The 15583-nt window shown below is 38.3% G+C and overlaps 1 long non-coding RNA gene across 3 annotated transcripts in view; it reads right to left on the reverse strand.

Moving 5' to 3' along the window:
• LOC139804699 (uncharacterized) overlaps positions 1 to 15583 on the reverse strand; it is a 31109-nt gene that overhangs the window by 11704 nt on the left and 3822 nt on the right. For all 3 annotated transcript variants that reach the window (XR_011729499.1, XR_011729501.1, XR_011729500.1), the window contains 3 exons: positions 9194 to 9324; positions 3861 to 4016; positions 3427 to 3554 (listed from right to left, as the gene is read on the reverse strand). This is a non-coding gene — a long non-coding RNA (uncharacterized lncRNA). The remainder of the gene's footprint in view (positions 1 to 3426; positions 3555 to 3860; positions 4017 to 9193; positions 9325 to 15583) is intronic.

Below are 15583 nucleotides of genomic sequence, written 5' to 3' on the forward strand. Positions count from 1 at the left end.
TTTCACAACCACAGCTTTAAGAGCTAAAGAATCCTTCTGTGGGAATACCTGTTTAGCATGGAGTCCACAGAGATCCTACAAAAACCTTTAACAATATGATTTTAGAGTCCTATGAGCTTGACCAATTGAGAACCTTCTTTTGCACCTAAGTCACAAATGTTCAGGCACTGAACCAACCCTTTACAACCTCTACAGAAACCCTAATTAACAGCAGCCATGACAGCACACCAAAAAACTTCAGGATACATTAGGAGAGCAGACTCATTCATAGGTAGACTCAAAATGCCCAAAGTGAAAAGAAATCCCCACCATTTGTGGAGGGAGGATCAAGAATAAACAACATAGTGATGGATGTAGCAGATGAGGCAGGAAGGGACAAGAAATACAGCAACCAGAAAGAAAAAGGAAGAAAGGGAGTGAAAATGGAGCAAAATAAATGACCCTTGAGAAGGAATGTCACTGATGTGATGAGTTCATGGGCAGTCAGGCAGGGGCAGGAGATCTTTTAGCCATTGGAAAACAGAAGAAAATGGGCAGGTCAGAAAGGAAGCAGGAATGTAACAGGAATGCTTTCAGCATTTTCCCCTTCCTCTGTCACCTCAATACAGAACTGAAATTCATTTTAATCAAGAAGGGGTTTTATATCCTCTTCTTGGAGCCTGACCAAAGCATTGCTTCCTTAGTCAACGTATTCCTTAAAGGCCCCAAACATGCCTAAAACATTTCCCTTTGCTATAACTAATGGCCTACAATCACTTCAAGCTGTGGTCTCTTCAGTTAGGATAAACAATGTTGTTCCAATGTTTGCCTGATGAAAACCTTCAGAAACATACCAGGAGCTTAAAAGGGAGACATGGTAATTTTGTAGAGGGCACTCCTCCCTGTGAATTACTGCTCTGGGAGCATCCCACCATGCCATTAGAAGACACCACTCTGATACCAGTGGTAGCTGTCCTAGGGCTTGTATACAACAAAGCATATTTGCTAAGGCATCACCACCCCAACATAACTACTCCCTTTCTACTCTCCAACTGCTATAAATTTCTCAAAGCCTCAAAGCATTGCACTACACACCACAAGAGTCCCAGAGACCCCTGCAATCTTCCAGAGAAGTGAGGAGAGTAACAACAGCCCCCTTTCCCATTACATTGTTAACACTTTTCTTAAGCTGAGTTCTGCCTACATAGTCTCCTCGGTGCCCAGGGAATTTTCATCCACTTCCAGGCTGAAACTACTTATGAGGACTCAGGGCTCAGATGCCATTTTTCATCCCTAGAGACTGGTGGCTGGACAGATTTGCCCATAACACCCTGGTTTTAAAGCTCTTTTCTGGATAAATATGTGATTATATTTTTAAGGCTGTTTTTCTGTAACAGTTTAAAAAATTACAGACTCTGACACCCACCTCATGGCAAATGCACTGGTGGCTGACACCCAAAGCAGCATTCAGGGGGGCATCACAAGTGAGGATCCCATTGCATTTCAGAATTGCCCAGTGGCCACTGGATGTTTCCAATCCCCCTGCTCTATTACTGCTTCAGCTGGGACCCTGTACCCACCCTGCCTTGGGCTTCTAAGCTCTTGTCTCTTGGACATCCCTGGAGATGCAGCTTCTACAGCTTGGGGAAGAGAGAGCCAGTGATGGAGAAGCCAGCAAGATAAAAAGGAGGACAGAGTCCATTACAAACATGCCTGAAAGGTGGTATTTCAGTGGAGCTGTGCTGCTAGTTAAAAATCCCCTTCATTTCTTCCAAAACTCATCTTATTCAGAAAGTTTACAAACAGGTAACAGTCCAGACTCTTGTTTTCTCAACAGTGATTAGGAATGAGCCAAATGGCAAAAGGTGTTGATCTGATTTTTTGGCCTGCCCAGCACTACAGGTTTCAAAAGCTGTTTGTCATGTAAGGCAAAAAAATACTTAAAAAGATGGAGAGGAATGTGGATTCACTGATTCTGGACACACTTCAGGAAGGGTGACTGAAGAAACCAAAATATTGATGAATAAAAGGTAGCAGAAAGGTTTACAGGAACGAACAAGCTGCATTGTATGAAGTGCCATACAGAGCTTACAGATGGAAATTGAGATGGAAAAGGGGCTAAGATTAACAAAAATCAAAACTAATAAATATTACAGTAGTGGAGTACTCTGGGAGGACACACAAGATATTACCTGGAAGGGAAAGGGTGTTTGAGGACAATAGGATAGTTTCCAAAAAAGTCTTTGGCATTCCTGAATGACTAGCTCATTTAGGAAGTTTTACATAACCCTTTAAAATGCTTTTTCTTCCCCTGTTTTTGACATTACTTTTCCATTAACATAAGTGGGAAATGCAGGCAAATTAAAATAGTCCCCTCAGGCTATTGTAGAGAATGTCCCTGCCACTTCCAGCATCTGCTCAGCTCCTCCCACCACAAAACCTCTACCAGGAGAAGTGGAATGAAGGATCAGTGACCTTGTGCACACTACAAGCACCAAAATGAGAGTGTGCAAGGCTAGAGAGCCCAGTTGTGAAATGCTATTACTCAGTCTCATTTACCAGCAGTTTGGTTACCTGGGTGTTGGCAAGCCCAGAGACACAATACAATACAATACAATACAATAAAATAATACAATAAAATAATACAATAAAATAATACAATAAAATAATACAATAAAATAATACAATAATATAATAATATAATAATATAATATGGATCAAGGCAATTGAAGCAGGAGAGGTACACAAGGAAGATTCACTGCAAATTCCTGTTGCAACTCCTAAGATTTAGGCCAATATCTGACCACACAATATGTGCTCCTGCACTTTTGTGCCACTCGTGACTTTGAAATGAAAGGTGAGATTTTTGTCTACCCAGTCCATTTTTTCACCAATATTTTACTTGGTACACAGTACCTGTTGAAACAATTGTGAGCCACGTGTTGAAATACTCAGCAGTACAAACAGGACTGAACCAAACAGCCCTCCTGGTGCTGTAAGGCAACAATATACAGTGTGAGAATGCAAAGCAAAGCCTGTTCCTAAATCTCTAGGATTAAAATAGGAAAAAACCTGAATATTCAGTTACTGTGAAACTTCAGTTCTTTTTAGAACTGCTTCTCATATTGTAATCAGTTCAGTGACTGGTTTAAAATCATTATTAAAACAAATATTCAAGAGTTTTCTATAGTAATATTAAAATTTTACACAGTGAGGTGTATTACTACTCAGTAATTGTCCTCTTTATTGTGGTTATAAAAAATCCTACAATTTACAGTAGCCAAAGTACTATTAGAACTGAGAAAAGTCTTGTTAAAGCACAAACTTTTGGAACAATTTGTTTCAAAGTCAGAAAATCCAGCTGGACAGCTGTAGATGTAGGACACAATCTAACTAGGAGTAATCCTTAGATCCAGTAAAATTAAACCCTAAAACCAGGGATTTCACCTGAATAATAAGGGAGATTAGGATATGATCCCATGTCCCTGATGTTAATTTTTCACCCCAAAATGCCTGGCAGCAAACAATGAAGAGCCAGTCCTGGCAGGCTGATAGGAGTGGAGGGAACTTCATGCCTAGGAAAGATAAGGAAAGGATATTGTTTCCTGTTTACACTGGACATGAGCTTTATATAATTATCCTACCAGTTAGGATTAACTGGGCAATTATGCTGGCAAACAATGGGACATTGATGACAGCCAAACAAAGGCATCTCAGAGCAGCTCCTTTGTCAGCACTGCTGCCAGCAGAGCCCCTGGGTCCTGGCTGCCATCCCAGTGCCATCAGCCCTGCAACAAGGGCTGCACAGTTCCAGGGGGTGCAGCAAGGGAAACAGTTTTCCTAACCTGTCAGCGTTTAGGAACTCAAACATTTTTCCTTACCACAAAAGGAGTTGAAATTTTGGAGGGAAAAATGTCCACAGACTCAGCATCTGCACAGCAGATTGGCTGTGGGGGAGCTGCTTTGCTATCCACGCTTTTGAAACCTTTCCTTCATATTTTGACTTCCTTTATCTGAGTGAAAACAGCATTTCAACACTGGAATAGAAAAAAAGAGAAAATGTCAGAACTGCAATGGCAAAGGGCCTTTTTTTTTTTCTTTTTCCTTTTTTTTTTTTTTTTTTTTTTTAACTCAAAAAGCCTCCAAAAGCAGGAGGCTCAGCTAGCTGAATCCTTCTTGGCAACACTTCCAGTTCAGTGAATTGACTCATTTTGTCAGAAAATTTCTGACCAGCAACAGTCAGTGGTTCAAACAAGACAAAGGAATAAAACACCAGTGCTATTCCCATGACTCTATTTCTAGCACAGGGCCTGGCATAGAAGGCACCCTGCTCTGTGGTAGCATTTCTCCATCCCTTGCCATACCAGACCTAAGGTCTGATTTAAAGGAGTCATTCCAAAGTTTGATACTGAATTTGTAATTTTCCAGCATGTTTCAGAGCCACTTAAAGATGGCTCTGGAACACACTGCTGGTTCCTTGTTAACCTGAAAATTCCAAGACACCAGGAGTTTAGGCCTAATTCATAATCTGTCTGATTATATTTAGTCCTGGTGTTTTCTCTCCTGTACAGAGAAAATTCCCTTATTTTCTGGACACAGAAGATGATTGTGTCTAGAGAAAAACTCACACTAAATCTTAAAATATCTACACTCAGAACCATTTTAAAACCTGGATCTTTAGAAGGAGATTCAACACCTCTGACAAAATTAACCTTTAAAACCTTCAGTATTCAAGTATTTCAAACATTCTGTCTCTATGGTAAAAAGAAAAACAAAAAAACCAACAACATGGTCTTGAAGGAGCCCAGAGAAGAGAATAGCTATTATTCAAATGCCAGATTTTCCAAGACCACACTGTGAGAGCTGCTGCTGGGTACTCATGACTGATGTTTATTTCAGTCTGGATAAGCTCACTATCTTACTGAGGCTTAATTAAACTTCCAGAAAAAACAAAACCCAAAAACCTTGTACCTCAAGCATATTGCAAAAGAGACAAATTCTCAGCCTAAGTGGATGCCAGTCAAGAACTGGCAGTTGCTCAGTTGCTTGTATTCCTTATATTTCATTCTGGAGACCTCTCTCCACAGACTCCTCCATCAGTGCAAAGACACTAAACAAAGAAAAGTTCTCTGCAGCTCAGTGAAACGAGTTACAGAAATACATTCTCTGCTAGCAGTTGAAGAAGGCTGTGAGGAAACAGGGTGGTATTTATTTCCACTTTTTGTCTTGTTTTCAGTTTTTGGTGGAGCATTCTTAGGGTGAAGAAGAATCAGGAGGGAGGAAATAAAATCACTTGGAAGTTGTGTGGGTTACCAAAATAAACTGGAAAAAACAAGAGAAAGGCTCTTGGTACTTTCACACTGTTAAGCAGGGGAGAAGCAGAGGATAGATACTTCTTAATGAATGCAATGCTATGTTTACATCCCTGTTCTCTTTGGAAACTTGCACATACTTTTTAGTTTTGACTGATAATAAATAATAGGTTTCCTGCCACTAATGACAAGGTTCCCCTCTCCCCTCCCAGGTTAACTGGGTCTGTCCAAGAGATCTGGCCCTTCACACACAAGAGCTCTCTTGCTGCAGAGCCCCTGCAGAGGCAAGCTGAAAGTACACTAAGAAATATTTCTTCTGTTCTCTTCCTGAACTTCTTAAACTCTAGGTGACCCAGAGTAAAATCCATTTTAATAGGGCCTCAGTTAAATCAGTCGACTGAGTCCTTATTGAACTAGGCAACATGATGCAGAAACAAAGTTTTAAAAAAATAAACAGAAAAATACATTCTAGTTTATTTTTGTAGTCTTGGCTCTTTCTTTAGACAGCAAAGGAAGTGCTATGTTCCCACTTTTAAGCTTCACTTCAGGTGGAGCTGGTAGAGCTAACCAGCATTATTCAAATGGTGCAGCAACCACTCATTAAGCAGTGGGCATTTGGGTTTTTGGCAGGACTGCTCCAGAACCAGAGCAGGTGAGGTCTGGTTTCTCCACTAAACTACTCAACTCATGCTTCTGATTTTCAGTCAAGAGTTTCCTCTGATGGTGACACGTGTCCAGTGAGCAAGTTAGAACTGAGAATTGATACAGTTCAATGCAAAAAGAAATAATGGCTCTGTATTCCTCCAGAACATCAACTATTTAATCTCCCATTTCAGTCTGACACTGTAATGAGAGAAGTTCAAGATATTACAGTAAATGTATTACTTTATCACTCTTGTGCTCTGGAGTAGAAATTATATTATGTTTAACTATATGGCTAATCTAGTCATTTTAAGACTACTATGTAGTAAAAAAACCCAGACAACATCAGATGTCTAAAAACTTAGCAGCATTGTGAACTTCAATCTTCACACATCCAAACTCCTGCAAATAATGTATATAAATCTACATTACCAAAATAGTGCATTGTTGAATCAAGTTTTAATTTGGATTAGAGTAACAATGATAAAAGAGGTGAATTTTTCAACAAACCCAAATCTTAGCTCTTGATATTGTCACATGTATTTAAACAAAATCAGTTACACCAAAACAGTCAAAGTTAAGAACACATCTTTCCCATCCCGTGAGTAACATGTACTCTAGGAGGAGTAGGAGATAGTAGGAGAGAGATATCCTTCCTATCCTCTTGCTCTGTGACTTCTCATGAAGCATTTCAGTCTTTCACCAGCCTTCAGATATCTTCCTGTGAGATCCAAACCAACCTCAAGTGTCAGGACTGCAGCATCAAGCTTCTGCTGGCAGTGTTTTTTTTCTGCAGAGTACCAAAAGATTAAAAAAACCCTGCCACATTCACTGGTCCTTCAGGACTCCACATCCCCAGTTCCTCATAAAATTTTCTCTGGGTTTATGTGCATATAGCACCATTTTTTATGTCTGAAAAAGCTAAGCAGACATTCCTTCAGGTCTCCCTTGCCTTCTAATATTTCTGCATTAGCAGTGAGAGTCTCTACCACTCCACAGCTACACAAAATGGACTTCTTTCATGATGACATTAATTCATTTCATTCCATGTTCAAAAGCATTTTTAGGCATGAGTCTGAGGCAAACAAATTTTCTAAAGTATTAAGCAGTTCCTGGCTTTGCAAGTCTTACCACATGGTTTAGATGGCCAGTCTGAAAGCCCCAAGGCAAATTTTCAGTACTTAGACAACAGAAGAGACCCACTCCTTTTAATACTACTAGTATTTGATCATTTAAACAGCCACATACATTTTGAAATGCAGTCCTTGGAATTTTTACTCTACCCCCCAGGCACTCCTTAAACAAAGGGTGCCTACATCAGCTCTGCAGGTCTTTATACAGAGGTTAGGAAAAACTTCTTATAGTAAAAACCACAGAAACAAGAAAAACACCAGTTTAAATGATGAGCTGCAGCTGGGGATCAAAGGGTCAGCATTTTCACCAGAAGGGAATCCCTCTTGCACTCCTTGTATTATTTATCACACTAATTGCTGGACTTGAACAAAGAGCACTGTTTCTCCACTTTTGGCTCCATTTGACTAAATTTCAAATAATTTAGCAACAGTTGGTCTAAGTAAGAAAGCTGTTGAGGGCTACTACAACACTAACTGCCTCTATTTTCTTTTTGCCTCCCCCCTTCCCATAAACCACACCAAGTTTTGCTCTCTCCATTACCCATAACTTAGATACTCTACATTTAGATTAAACAGTCACAGTCCTTAGGACAAGATGCTTATCTCCTTTCAACTGCTCCAGTCTAAAAGCTATCACAGTCTTCAGCCTTTGTGAACTTTACAACTTGCTGGGTTTTTCTTGAAATGTGTCTATTCTTAAAAGCCAAAGCCATGGAAAAATAACTGAAACCAAATGCCATGTGGCCAGAGCCAAGCATAACACATGAGAGCCCTAAAATAACAGGAGAGATACTGTGGTAATGCCTGACCTCCTGAACTGTGCACACGGGTTGAAGCAAAACAGCCCATATTCACGTCTGAAATGGTGCATACTAATAGTTTATTTGTAATGCAGAAGAGCCCAGTTTACAGAGCCATGATTTTAAAGCTTCAAGGACTTGGTTTAGATGCCAGAAATTACTTCACTTTTGGAATAAGCTTAAACAAGGTCACAGTTGAACTTTGTTAGCTTATATGGTCAAAATTGGTTCAGCAGGCAGTTTTAATGGCTGTGGACTTTCCCTCTTTCTCCTACCATGTTTCCACCTCAAAAAGAAAGGTTCTCTAGAAGAGTTTCTGTTCTAAACATATTTGAAATATGGAGTTATTCTGGGTGGCCTGAAATCAGCAGTTGAATAACTTATTTAAAGTATACAGGCAACACAATTTCAAGAATTTCTTACAGAAATGTTGTCAGTTCTGCATCCATCCCTTCTACTGGCAGCAACAGAGACAAGATTCTCTTTTGAAGTGTACCTTTACTTCATTAAAAAGTTTCATATCAATAAAATGAAAACCATTAAAGAAAGAACTACATAAGATAGCTCAGTCTATCCCTTCTTTGAGGTCTTAAGTCCATACCCATGCTTACAGGTCTCCTGCAGCAGAAGCTACCAATAGTCCTGGTAGGGGTAGTCAATAAATAAAATAGGTAGTCAACAAATAAAAGACACCAAAACCACATGCAATTTAGCATGCTCTTCTTGATAGGCAGTCATCTGAAATAAACAGTTTTGACAAGAAGGTGAGATGTGGTGGTCAGATCACAGAGGAAAGAACAGTAAAGTGTTCTAAATACATGATGAATTCAAGAATAAAAATTAAAGCACTCGTAGACAGATAGGGTAGAGTGGCCAGAGGATGAACTGTTACAAGTGTTAATTTTGACATAGAATTATACTTCACTGTACTACTTCCTTCAGGTCAACTCCTGCCAGAAATATTGAAATATCACAGAGCAGAATTCAAACTTTCCTCTGACCCGAGGCACTGAGCACAAGCAGAGACCATTCAAACTAAACTGTAGAGAAGGGGTTAAAAATAAAAACTATCTCTTCCTACAGGCCTCAGAAAACAAGATGACCAGAAAGATGAACCTTCTTTACGGGACCTTAATTAAAATCCATGGAATTCAGTAAACTGGATGCTTCTAGCTGTTAACAGGGATACCGCTGTGTTTTGTTTTGGAGTTTTGGTATCATCCTTCCAGAACACTGATTTCTTTTCTCTCTGTTGATTACAGCCTCAGGAAGAGAAAATAAATACATGGAGACAAGAGCAGCTCAAACAAGAAGGTGCAGGGCTTACAGCAGGCTGACTCTAGATGATGACAATTACTACCAATTTATTGTTCCACCACCTTGTAATGAATCCTCTGCTGAGCATGGTTCATGCTTTCAGTAGAACATTACAAAATGTTATTTTGCAGGAATGGGACTCTGCAGGGAAACAGAAAAAAACAGTTGTTAGATACCTAACTCCACAGCATGGCTTTCAGTCTTAAAGATAGTGAGCATCCTTCCATGCCATGCCAACGCAAGACGATGATTTACATTTAAAAAAAAGATAATTGATAAGATAATAATTGATGCCTATGTTAACATGTTGAAATTTTTACAAGTTGGAGTCTGAATATTTATAATCTAATAACAACATGAAGATTTAGGCATGGAATTTGACATTTTATCATCATCACACAGATCTAATACATAGAGCATAAGTTCTTGCAGTTCACATGTATATCACTTTGGAAAATATGGCCAGATCCTTTTTCAAATATTGAACTGCTCCCTTCAGCTGCTTTTAATTTTTGGAACCTCTTTAAAATGTGCAGATTAGCTCTTTTGTAAATACTTTAGACAGTCATAAATATTCAGCACTATAAAGAACAGTAAGGTCAAGTTCTTGCTTTCCGTAACAGTTTAGTCTTTCTACAACATTTTATAAAAGAACAAGGAGTAACAGTTTTAAACTAAAAGAGGGCCAATTCAGACTAGATATAAGGAGGATATTTTTTATTATGAGGGTGGTGAAACACTAGAATACATTGCCCAGAGAGGTGGTAGATGCCCCATCCCTGGAAATGCTCAAGGTCAAGTTGGATGGGTCCCTGAGTTACCTGATCCAGGTGAGGTCCCTGCTCACTGCAAGGGGACTGGACTAGATGACCTTTCGAGGTCCTTTCCAACCTAAACTATTCTGTGATTCTCTGATATTTTGTCAGAACAGGCATTTAACAATCCAACTGATATCAACTCTGCTTTGGTCACGTTAACACCCACAGACAGATTTATGCAAGGAGGGAAAGGAAACTCATGCAATGCTGAAGTGTTGCCTTCTGAGTCTGGAAAAGTTTTCTTAAAAGGATATATAAAAACACAAAAGTTTACATATAATGTCTCCAAGAAGCATTTTACCTTCCTGAATATATCAAAAGGAAACAGTAATATATATATATATATATAGCTAGGACCATGTCAAACTAGTTTGTATCTCATGACTGACTGTACATTACTTGTTGCACCCCTCCTCTGTACTGGTCTGGTGACACAAGGGGAAAAGGTAAGACCTGATATTGCCTCACCTTCCTGTAACCTGCCCGTGCTATCAAGACTTACTTGGAGGAGGAGAAATAAGAGATAAAGAAAATATGATTAGGGGGTTAAGAAGTCAAGTCCACGAGAGGAGGCCTGCAAGGCATGCAGTGTGCTGCTTCCTAAAGATGAAACATTTGCTTTTCAAAGCAGTTGAGGAGAATGAGCTTCCAACAATGAAGAGAGAACCTAAAGATCCATTAGGACCTAGAGTTCAACTAGATGAAAGAAAAATCCCACTCATTTCTATCAGCACTTCCATCTAAACAGAACAGATTGAAAACTTCTCTGGAGTCAAACGCCTTGACATTTGCCTAATGCACTGATTGACTGATATTTTCTTTGAATTAGTTGCTTTGCAATCTTTTTATTATTTAAATAATCTAAATTATTATATATTATAAAAAACCTAAAGATAATGGGAAGAGTAATATTAATTTTCCAGTGGGCTAAGAACTGGACAAATGTTGCAAGCCATTCACTGACATGAAGATTGTTTAATTTGACAGAATTCAGATTCAAAAGTACCCAGGCCTCCTTAAAGAGCAAAATTAATGCTCTGTGGCATATTTTGTTCTAATTTCCTCATTGCATAGCAGGCAATGAGAAAGGTACATTCTAGATACTGAGATCCACTCAGATGTGTGGGGACATTTTTGTGCTCCCAAGTAGAGTTACAAAAAATTCAAGAATCCAGTTAGAGTGTCTCAGAGTTTTTTTCAAGACTCAGTTTACCAAGAACCATACCATGCCCAGAATATTACAGAGCACCAAGACATCTAGTGAGTGAAAAATATATTGCAAGTAAAATTACTTTACATTATATGAAGTAAACAGTGTTGGGATTAGTTGTTAGACACAAGAAGTCTATGGGAGCACTGCTACAGGAGCATCATTATTGCATGATTTTTTTCATATACAACTCTGAAAGGTCCCAGGGAAAGAGATCAGTGGAAATACACTCCATCAAAATCCACCTGTGTGAGCTGACACACAAGGGTGTTCATATACTCCATTCCACTCTCTGAAATGAAAGGAAAAACTCCAGTTCCAGTAGGCAAGGCAGAGCTGAGTTCGTGCTTCTGCAGCTGCCATTTCCCACTACCCCTAAAATGGATGAGGCAAATCCTTTAATCTGTCTCTGGATGCTGTTTAAAGTTTTATTCATTAATATTTCTTATACTGGGGGCTTTTAGCATTGCAATGCTCTGGTCTTTCATCAGGGTCTTGCTTTCCTAAATATGTAGTACCATAAGAACTCAGAGAAATTATGCTTACTGGTTTTGCAGGTTTGGCACTAAGTCCTACCCATGGCATATTTATCACTATAGATCTATTTTAATTAAAATTCAGCAGCTGGGATGAAGCACACGACACAGAAGGCCTGAACCCTCCCTTCTTTTTAAAGGAAACAAATTTTTCACAATTGGATTGACATAAAGTATGACAAACCCTGGAATGACTTAATTCCTGAATCAATAAAAAGATTCAGCTAATTATTTTCCCCATGGGCCTGGAAAACACAGTTCAAGCAATCTACCATCATCAGCTTCAAACACAACAGAACTGTTTCTTGAGGCTCACAAATTTAAGAGCAAGCAAATTACTTCAGAGAGCAGACCCCCTTACATTCTGCCAGCAAACCATGTATAAAAGAATACATAGGAAAGATATAATGCTAAGATATGAACCAAAGAAAGTACTGTTTTAAATTTAAGTTCAAGTTATCAAATCATCATAAGCAGAAATTGTATATTTTTAAAAATTATTGTATTAATGTAACAGGTTCACTATAAATTGCATGGGATGGTAATCATGGAAAGTCTTCAAATTCCCTGAAATAGGTCAGATTCTCTAATATTGGTAATTTTCTTTACTCTTTGTTTTTAAAGTTAATCTAAGCAAATTCATATTCACCTTCTCATTCACTAAACAGCTTATATTAAATTGACACCTCAACTGTATTTGTATCTCTATGCATCTGCCATAAATAAAAAATATTGTTTAAAAACTAAAAGAGCAGGACAGGAATTTTGGTATTTTTTCCCCTCAAAAACTTGACGGAAAAAACCGTAATTTCCAACTACCCTCTTACAATGCCTGTTACATTTGAGATTAACTATGCTAGTAAGGCAGGAAAGGCTTAGTGGGAATTTCTGTTTGTCAGAACCTCTTTAAAACAGACCCCTCAGCCCTTAGATGTTCTGCAGCAGTCTGTTGAGATGGAGACAGACCCTGCATTACCCACTGCCTGCCCTTTTTGCTGGGTCAGACTTCCTTGACCTACTAAACTGCTTAGGTTTTAATTACTTAGGTTTAATTGCTTACGTTTGACCTGGTATTTTCAGATTTTTTTTGGTATGTGAACTTTGCTTTTTGTGACGTTGTGAGAAAATCTGGGATAGAAAGAAAAATGAATCCCACAAATCTTGAGTTCAGAGTCACTTCAGCTACCTGTGAGAGCTCCTCCTTCAACATTAGGATTCCTTCATTAGCTACGATTATGTCTCAAATTACTTTTGACAGATCTCTTATATCACAATTCAGCCAGAGGCTCCTAAACCAGGTTTTCTCAGAAACTTCCAATCAATACACCAGTTGCAGCATGTCTGGATTTTAAAGGTGTTCACACAGCTGCTGGGAAGTGCTAGGAAATGGGCAGTTAGATAACCTAGGACTGGTGAGTAACAGTCCCAGTGACCTTGAACACAAAATGAAGGTTTATACACTGGATATTTTACTGCTGCTGTAAAAGCTTTTTTTTTTTTTTTTTTAAAGTAAGTTAATTAGGTTTTATAAAAATCTGGATGTTTTTCACAGATCCCAGTTTTCAATACTATGTTACTAAATTGTATACTGAGAATTTATGTGTCTCATCGCCTAACTACCTGATCATTTTCACAACCACACAAGCTTCAGAAATCTCACACAGGTTTCTTCATAAAAATCACCTTCCAGACCATTTATAGGTTCTTCAATTTTACAGGTTAAACAGGATTATTATTTTTTTTAAATTTTGTTATGTTGCTTTTTTTCTTCAACATGTAACACTACTAAGCACCACATGCACAACCCACAGTGTTCATTTATGATGCCCAAAGTGATTCTGGAAACTCTGTAAGGACTGAAGATATACAAGCTACACTCTTCTACCAGAAACTCACACAACTGTTACAGCCAAATTATGTCTTAATGATTTTAGGACAAGCTTCTTGGTTTTTCTCCATCTGACACCACAAATGAAGATAGCTATGAGATACATTAAATCTAAAATATTATAGACAGGTGCAACTTAATTATGAAAGTCTGTGCTGAAAAATTAGTGTGCTGTCTTTACCCTGTGTCTGGGAGGAACTGGAATCCAAACAAATGAAAATTGAGTTCAGACTGACAGTATGGTTACTCCCAAAAGCCACAAAAAGCATGAGCTGATTCTTAGTGAAGTGTTGGAACATTAGTTTACAAAACACTCAGCTTTCTCTGCTTTCATAGTATTTATTTTAAGGTGTTCTGTTTTGTTTTTTTTTTTTTAATGAAAGATTATAATTTGATCCTGAAATGTAATGAAAAAACACAAGATTTCATAAAGTTGTGATAGTGATAACAACAACAAACAGTTTAACTCCAGACACAGCTACTGCTATGCAAGCTGTGACCAGAAGTGGCAGACAGGATAAACCTGACCAAGCAAAGGGATAAAATTCTAGAGTTTAATTTGCTTCACCTCACACATGCCAATATCTGTTCATTGATATAAAAGAACAAAGTGGGAGCAGTTTACAAGGTTGGTGTTAAAAGCTGGGTAACATGAAACCAAACTCAAATGACTTTTGCTTTTCCTTTGTCTCCAATTATTTGAGATCCATTTTAGGAAAGGTATGTCCTATTTAAACTGATTATCAGTTTCTCCAAATTGACCCACTTAGAGACCTATCAAAAGTTATTCACTTCAGTAAAAAAAAACAGCACTTAAACTCACTCTCAAAGGTGTACAGAACTGCAACGAATTCTTGATGTTGCAAATCAAGTTGCATTTGGAATCTATGACACAGACTCTCAGCCCTCCCCTCCCTTCTCCAGCAACAGGAAGAACTTGTCTTTCCAAAAAACTGGATTCTAAACCATGCCTCAGGCTGCAGTGAGTCAATGTTTCATATGGGATTGGTTGAGCAGTTGTGTTTTTCCCTTGTGGTTTTTGGTTTTTTTCTTCCCTGAAAAAAATACTGAAGGGATTTGAGGTGGACTTAAAGTGTAGAAAAGTTACCATGTTTTATAACTGGTTAAAGAGAGGAAAACTTTTATTAAGTAATAACTGCTCTGTATACAGTACTTTTTTATGCATTGCTGGACATTACAATTGGCCATAAATTCCTTTATGGCTAAAGTTTCTTTTTTTTTTTTTGGAAACAGCAAGCACTTCTGCCTTACAGTTTTAGTTCCAGACATTCTTTGAAGAACTTGGTTTATGCTCTACCAATAAACTTCTATTACATCTTCATTAGCTTTTGAAAAAATTCATATTCTCAAAGCACATTTAGCCTTTTAACTCCTAATCAGGAGCAATGTGGCAGCAAAGATAGAAACAAAACGAAGTTGTGGAAAGAATGTAGTGATCTGGTTTCTAGATAAAATTTAATTGCCTCTGTTTGAGACAGTGACTCTTATAGTAATGGATCACCAGTGAAGTTAAAAGTAATGATGTACACCCTCAGCATCACAAAAAGAGACAACTGGAAGTCTCCCTTATCACTCAGCTCTTCAGTGTAACTGAGCCTCTTACACCCTGTCTCATCTGTGGGTTTTTGCCTGGCAATCAAAAGTGCTCATTTAGGAAAGTGAGCAGCTTTCAGACATGCTCTGACTTTGGCAGTTACTGAGGTTGTCCTAGACCTAACAAAGAGTGAGGGGCCCATGAGATACATTCATCAGGAATTTTAAATCAAGTTCTTTGATATCATCAAAAGACAGAATTCTTTAGCCACTCTATATTGTATCAACATTAATTAAAGAGTTTACTGTATAACTCTAGAAACTATACACAGCTAGACAAGAATTATTTTGAGATCAGGATTCAAAAGCTTATGAATATTCATCTTACTTCCCT

The sequence above is a fragment of the Heliangelus exortis genome, chromosome 18 (genome assembly GCF_036169615.1).
Source record: "Heliangelus exortis chromosome 18, bHelExo1.hap1, whole genome shotgun sequence".
NCBI lineage: Eukaryota > Metazoa > Chordata > Aves > Apodiformes > Trochilidae > Heliangelus > Heliangelus exortis.